Source organism: Falco rusticolus, chromosome 6, assembly GCF_015220075.1.
Source record: "Falco rusticolus isolate bFalRus1 chromosome 6, bFalRus1.pri, whole genome shotgun sequence".
Classification (NCBI taxonomy): domain Eukaryota; kingdom Metazoa; phylum Chordata; class Aves; order Falconiformes; family Falconidae; genus Falco; species Falco rusticolus.
In genome coordinates, this window is record NC_051192.1 from 10,623,920 (window position 1) to 10,630,746 (window position 6,827).

Here is a 6,827-nt window from a genome sequence, read left to right on the forward strand (position 1 = left end):
GCCTGCGCGGGTGCCTGACAGCAGGGCGCCGCACAGCCGGGGCGCCGGCCCGCCGCGGGAGGCGCGGTGCGGGGCTCGAGCGGCGCGGAGGGCGATGCCGGGCCTTACTGCCCGGGAGAGCGGGGTAGCGCCGCGGGCCGCGCCGGGCTCCGAGCAGGCGAGTGGCTGGGCAGCTAGCCTGCCGCCCCGCCGTAGGGCCTGCCGCGCCCGCGGCACGACGGGACATGTAGTGGTCGGACCGGGACTGGGTGGCGGAGCGGCGGCGTCCCGGTGGTATTTGCCCGCTGCCCTTGCTAACAGCCGGCGTGTGCCGCCAGCGCCCTACCCGGCCAGTGGAGCGGAGGAGGAGCGGGGGGCGACCATCCTCCTGCGCTGGGCACCGGTGAGGCCGCCCCTGGACCCCTGTGTTCAGCTTTGGGCCCCTCACTGCAGGGGGACGTGGAGGGGCTGGAGCGTGTCCAGAGCCGGGCAGGGGGCTGGGGCAGGGGCTGGGGCACCAGCCTTGTGAGGGGCGGCTGAGGGACCTGGGGGGGTTGGCCTGAGAGGAGGGGGCTCAGGGGGGACCTGATCGCTCTCCGCAGCCACCTGACAGGGGCCGTAGGCAGCGGGGGTCGGTCTCTTCTCCCGGATAACGAGCGACAGGACGAGAGGAAACGGCCTCACGTTGCGCCAGGGGAGGTTTAGGTTGGGTATCGGGAAAATTTCTTCACGGGAAGGGTGGTGAAGCGTTGGGACAGGCTGCCCAGGGAGGTGGTGCCGTCGCCATCCCTGGAGGTGTTAAGAGCCCACGTGGATGCGGTGCTGAGGGCCGTGGGTTAGTGCTGGGCTTGGCAGGGCTGGGGTAGCGGCCGGACCTGATGAGCTCAAAGGGCTTTTCCAAACAGAATGATTCTGTGATTCTATGACTTTCCACAGTCTGGGCCCACAGAAAGTGACTGTCATGTCACCTTCCCCTCACCCTCCTCCCTTCCCTCTCAGGCCCTCTACCCACTCTCTGCCTCCTTACAGCCTCTTTCTTCCCTGGCATATCAGGACCATGGTGCTTTCCTTCTACATGAGGTGAACAGGAGCACGTCAATGGCCCAGAGTAGCCACACCAAGGGACATGCTATTCCCCTTAGTGCTCAGTATGGAGAGAGCCCCACAGCACCCGGCTATAAGGTGTACCAGGTGAAGGAGGCCAGAGAGGATGCTAACTGACAGCAAGACAGGGCCTGGAAACTGGAGACGCTAACTGTATACCAGAAAGGTCTGATAGTGAAGCCACCTGATACTTGGAAAAGAAATCTGAGAAGCAGCTGATGTAGCTGCTTCCACAGGGGAGGCAGCAGCCACAGAGCCAGAGAATAGAGGTCCCTGGCCTGCAGGCAGAGAGAGAGGGGCTGTGGATTACTAATCTGACCTGGTTTGGGACTGTTACTTCCTGAACGCAGGTTATTTGCATCCTGTATTTTGTCAGGCCTGGTAAAAATTCCTCTGCTAGAGATGTAGTGTGAGTGTTCATAGGAGACATCACAGGATTGAGCACAAGGGAGATGGATGCACACTGTAAATACATATCCCTCCAACCAGGGCACATGATGACACTTCAGTTCTTATGGTGATAAATACAAAAATCTTGCCCCACTGGACTATTCGTGCTTCTCTTTCCTACACTGCATCCTGATAATGTTCCTCTAACATGTTTAAAAAAGGCATGGGTGTCGCAAATCCCAAAACCAAAAGGTTTGCAAATCATCAGTCTTGTCGCTCTGCTGCTAGACAGCTGTTGCCTGTTTTAGTAGCTGGATTCCCAAGGAAACAGCTCACATGAGCACAAAGGCGGAGCGCTTGCAGCTTTTGTGTGTGGGTGTGCGTGTGTGTCAGTCCTTCCTCCCCACCCTTAATAATTTTTTAATCTGTTGGTCAATTGGTCGATTCAATTTGACAGAGGGAAAGAGCCTCCAGGAGTGATTATAAACATCCTGACTAGGGAAAAAAATTTGGGTGGAACTTGCACCTTACTAGAAACCAGATAAGCCCAGCTGTGAGATGGGAATGCTTCAGAGGCCAATGTTAGTAGAGCCCGGCCTTTGGTAGTTCTAGCACAGCAGGGACACTAGCCCTGGCTCAAGCCTTTGTGTTTAACAAATAAACAAATACAGCTAATAGCAAACTTGAATACCAGATGAATCTGTGGACAGATTTAGGAGGACAATAAATCACCTAAGTCAGATAGTGGAGGAGTTAAGCTTTGACAAGGAGCTTTAAACAGTCTCTAGACAGCCAAGCAGGAGTTGCTAAAACCTGGTATTTCCAAATATCTAGAACATATGACTCTGTTGTGCAGTGTTCAAAATTTTTCAGAAGCATAACAAATCCTCTCTCCAATTTCCTAATCTAAGAAAACAGATATTAATCACGTTTGAAAAACAGTACAGAAGATCCTGGCAGAACTTCCTCAGGCCTGATCTGCATACTGAGTTGTGCAACAGCTTGATTGTTGCCCTACCAGCTGCGCAGGAGCTTTCTGCTTTCTATGTAGCAAGATCAGGACGTGAAATTATTTGTGTCAGTGTTATCATTGCACACATTTAAGCATAGCCTTTTGTTTAGAAGAGGTACAAAACTGCTTTTCTACATATACTTTTTTTTTTTTTAATACTGTGCTATTTCCCTGTTTTCAGCAGCAATTTGGACAAAAAGTAGAGTAGATTTGATTATGTCAGTGTCACAGGATGGTGGAAAGAGCACTAGCATTTGAATGTTTCCCAGCAGTGGAGACTTCTCGGCCAATTGTGGGGAGTGGAGGCTTGGTCTTCCACTGATTTCTGTTTTACTCAGGGACACTTTGCACATGCCCAGAGATATTCAGCAACTTGCTTGACATCCCTAAGATGTTGTCGTGAACAAAAACTGGGGTGTTTTTTTTTTTCTGAGGCAGTCCATTTAAATGTGGCAGTGATAAACTTCTTTGGCAACAGGTTATTTGCAGTATCTTTCTTCTAGCGGATAATTATACCTTTCCCCCTCCCAGTTATGTTTTCTTTATTCCTGAAGAGAATGGCAGCTGCACAAGTGTGAAGGAGGAATAACAACATTTTGAGGAAGAAAATAGTAAGAGAAAGGAGGTGCCAGGATTTAGGGTAGGGCAAAAACCCCAAACAAACTAACAAACCAACAAGGTTTCCTCAGAGACTTAAGGTCACGCTGAGATGTTGCATATGAGTTGCATACAACTGTGCTCCAGATCCTAAGACAAGGCCAGTAACTCAGCTTTCATATGGAAAAAAAATGTTTTTTAAGTTGTGAGGGCAGAGCATGAGTAGGTGGACAAGATATCATCTGTGCCTTTATGAGTGGGCAAGCCAACTGAAAACAACCACCATCGGGGGTAGGAACTTCTTAATTCATTTTATCCCTGAAGTCTGCCGCTTTGGGCAATGACCTACTTTAGTAACACTCCTACACAATATTCTTCAGTGAGGCTTTTGCTCTGCTGCAGTGTTGTCAGCAGAGACTACCTTGAAATGATGCTCAAGGGAGTGGAGAATGAATCTTTCCTTCTCTGGAAAAGCCCAAGTTTAATATCGACTCAGTTGAACACCGTAAAGGGCAGACATAGGAGTGGTGGTGGGTCCAACTCAAGGACCACACTAGTGGAGCTGCTGTAACACCGACAGCTTCAAGTAATGAAGTTGTACAGAGGTAGGGCCCAAGTGATTTTGCAGACACATGAAATTACCATATCTTTATGCCCTCAATCATTTCTGTGTAGCTCTTTGGAAGCTCTTCAAGGAGCCTGGGTTTACTGGCAGAGCTCACAGTGTACTCTTCCTGGACCTGTATGGCTTGTAGAGCTTTAGAGACAAATGCTGTCTTTGCGATGCCCTCCTATGTTTAAATAACCAGCCTGAAAATGTCTCCTAAAGTCTCTATAAAGCAGTAGCACTATGGATAGTTAGAGCTGCAATTATCTCTGTGTAACCTTTTGGTTTTCATTTTATCTCATGATATGACGTAGTCTTTAGAGCAAGGTTGTGAGGTTGCCTTGGGGATGGAGGGCTTAACCATAGGGTTATCTGTCATACTGAAATGTTCACGTTAGCCAATGTAACTGTGAATGCTTTTAACAAACAATTGAGTGAAGTGACAAAAAGCTTACGAAACAGTCACAGGGGAATTGCATAAACTGGGGTCAGATGTTCAATTTGAGACTGTTACATGACCAAGGAGTTTTGCAGCTGGTTGACAAAAGGAAGTGGGAGGTCAGCTGGTCTCGAGTTGTTGTAACAACAACCTGTTATGTTTCTCAGACAACGGAGATGCCCTTAGTCTTGGCAGGATGGATCAGGAGGATGATTTCCTCTTTTCCTGGAATAATGTTTGAAAGCTGCAAATGTTTTTCAGCCAGTAGCATTTGGGATTTCTCTTGGAAGAGGCAGCAAAGACACCAACTGCTAGTACACCATGGTGCAGCCTTTGAGTGGATCTGCAGGAAGACTTTAGGAATGCCCTGTTGATTTAGCTGACTTGTAAATGAGCAAGTGGAAAAGAGAGGGACAGAGAGAACCTAAAGGTTTGCTACAACATCCAGCTGTGTGTGTGTGTGTGTGGAAAGAGACCCAACTGTGCATTGCCTTTATTCCTAACGTTTAGTTTGTATCTTGCAAGGGAAAACTGGCAAGTGACCGGCTATGAATAATGAACCCATGGGGAAAGTTTGTTTCTAAACATGAACAGTTAGTGCCTGGTTTATGTCTGGGTGGGTGTGCTGGCTATTTCATAAAGATTTCATTCTACTGAGGCAACCACATGAAAGAATTACTTTGGAGGAATTCAAGGTGAGAATATCTTTATTCTGCATCTACATCAACACCAACACCCTTGATTCAGTAGAAGCGAAGTGCAGAGACTAACTTCTCTGCCTTGTCTCTTCCATGCCCCTCTCCATGCCTGAGTCCTTTGCAAATTCTAACTGAAGTGATACGGTATTTCTAGCTGCTTCAGTTTGGTCCACTCGATGAAATGCTGTGATTTTCTGCAATAGTGGCAGGACAAAGAAAATGTATGGGCTGAAGTTGCTAGCTGCAGTTTAGGAAGAGATGCTGGTGGAGTAAGAACAGCAAACAAATCAAAACAAAAACATTCCCTTCAGCTATGGGAGTAACAAAAGTGAGGGAGCCTGAAGGTGCAATTCTCATCAGAAATAGTAAAGCCGATGGTGTAATAGCAGAACTTGCTTTTTGCTTTTTTTTTTTTTTTTTTTGTACGCACACCTAAGTCTCTTCTCTGAACCCTACCAACCTTGAAGAGTCTCAGATGCTCTTCAGTACCTGTGACCCTCAGTACCGCCTGGGTAAGCAGTGCCAAATACATATTCTCCTTCACCCTCTTGGTCCTCTTTAGTGCTGCGGTTTGGTGACAATGGCTCTTAGCAAAAGGGTTAATCTGGTTCATCAGCAGTTAACCCTCTATAAGAAAGAGTCTGAGAATACTGTTGGTGTCTACATCTGAGAGAGGCAAAATATTACATTATATATGGAAAACCCTCATTCATGCCAATGTAAAACAGGAATAATGCTGTTTAAATTGGGTGCTATTGAGATGACTATCAAGTCTTGAGAATTCCCAATGTACAGAATATTTTATGCTGCGGTATAGGTAGGGCCAAAAAAACACAGCAAGGCTTAGGCAGTTAGAGAAATGCTTTCCTAACAATTCCCACCAAAAAGTTCTGTTAAAAAGCAGTTAAGGTTGCTCCAGGGCAAAACACACCCACACAAGAAATGACAGGTTAGGGGAACCTTCTTCGTGTAAGCTATGGTGCACACCTCATATTAACCACTCCCAGTGACAGACTCCAAACCCCAACAAGAAGCTTCCCTTGTTCTGCAGGGTAAAGAACCAAACTAAACACCCATCCCTCCTACACGCTTCAGTGCAAACCCCTCTGGCTTCTGCAAGGCTAACATTAGGGGCTGGTGCATGCCTAGAGGCTACGGTGATTATGGGGAAAAAACGAGGATTAACAAGTGCCCCCCTGAGCACGCACTCTGCTGGTACTGCTGGTCTCAGGGACCTTCTTTGACTTTGTCAGACTGTTTTTCTCTGTGGTTGACCACTCTGCTTAGTAGACCCCCTCCACAATGCAGGGCTGAAGAGCCATATGTTGTTTTTTATTAGATTGGAGAATGAGCTATTTGATATATTTACACCAGAGTAAAGCTGGTTCCCTTGCTGCAAAAATAGCTACGCCTGCACGAGGTATCTGTATGGGACTTCTAGAGGATTTATTCCCAGCTGGGCCAGGAGAGATTTTACGTGAAATGGGTTTTGTCGCCCAGCATTATGGGGATCCTGTGCAGAATGATGACTGCACTAAGCTGTAGTTACAATTAAAGCTAATTTGTAACACAATTTTATGATCAGCATAGCATATGATTTTATGACCAGAATAGCACAGGATTTTTGTGATCAGTCAGTGTAGTACAGGTTACCTTATCATTCCTAATCACCTGGACCCTCTGCAGATTGGTCTTAATATTTGCCTTGCAGTATCAATATAAAAATCATCATATAGACTCAAAACATGTAAAAGAATGCAAGTCATTCACTCAGTTCTTGGCAGAAGCAGATGACGGTGAAGGCATCCCTGACCATTTGGGGATCATGAGTTTTGCTGTTCAGCAGCAGTTGTGGTCCAAGCCCTACTCAGGACTTGTAACTGCTTGATTTTATAGACAGTGCTCTGTGTGCTGCTACACTTCCCTGTTCTGTGATGGGGTCATCACAGCCTGTTTGGCCAGGTGTCTGGAACCTTAAAAGCTGGTAAGGCAGGGAGTAGT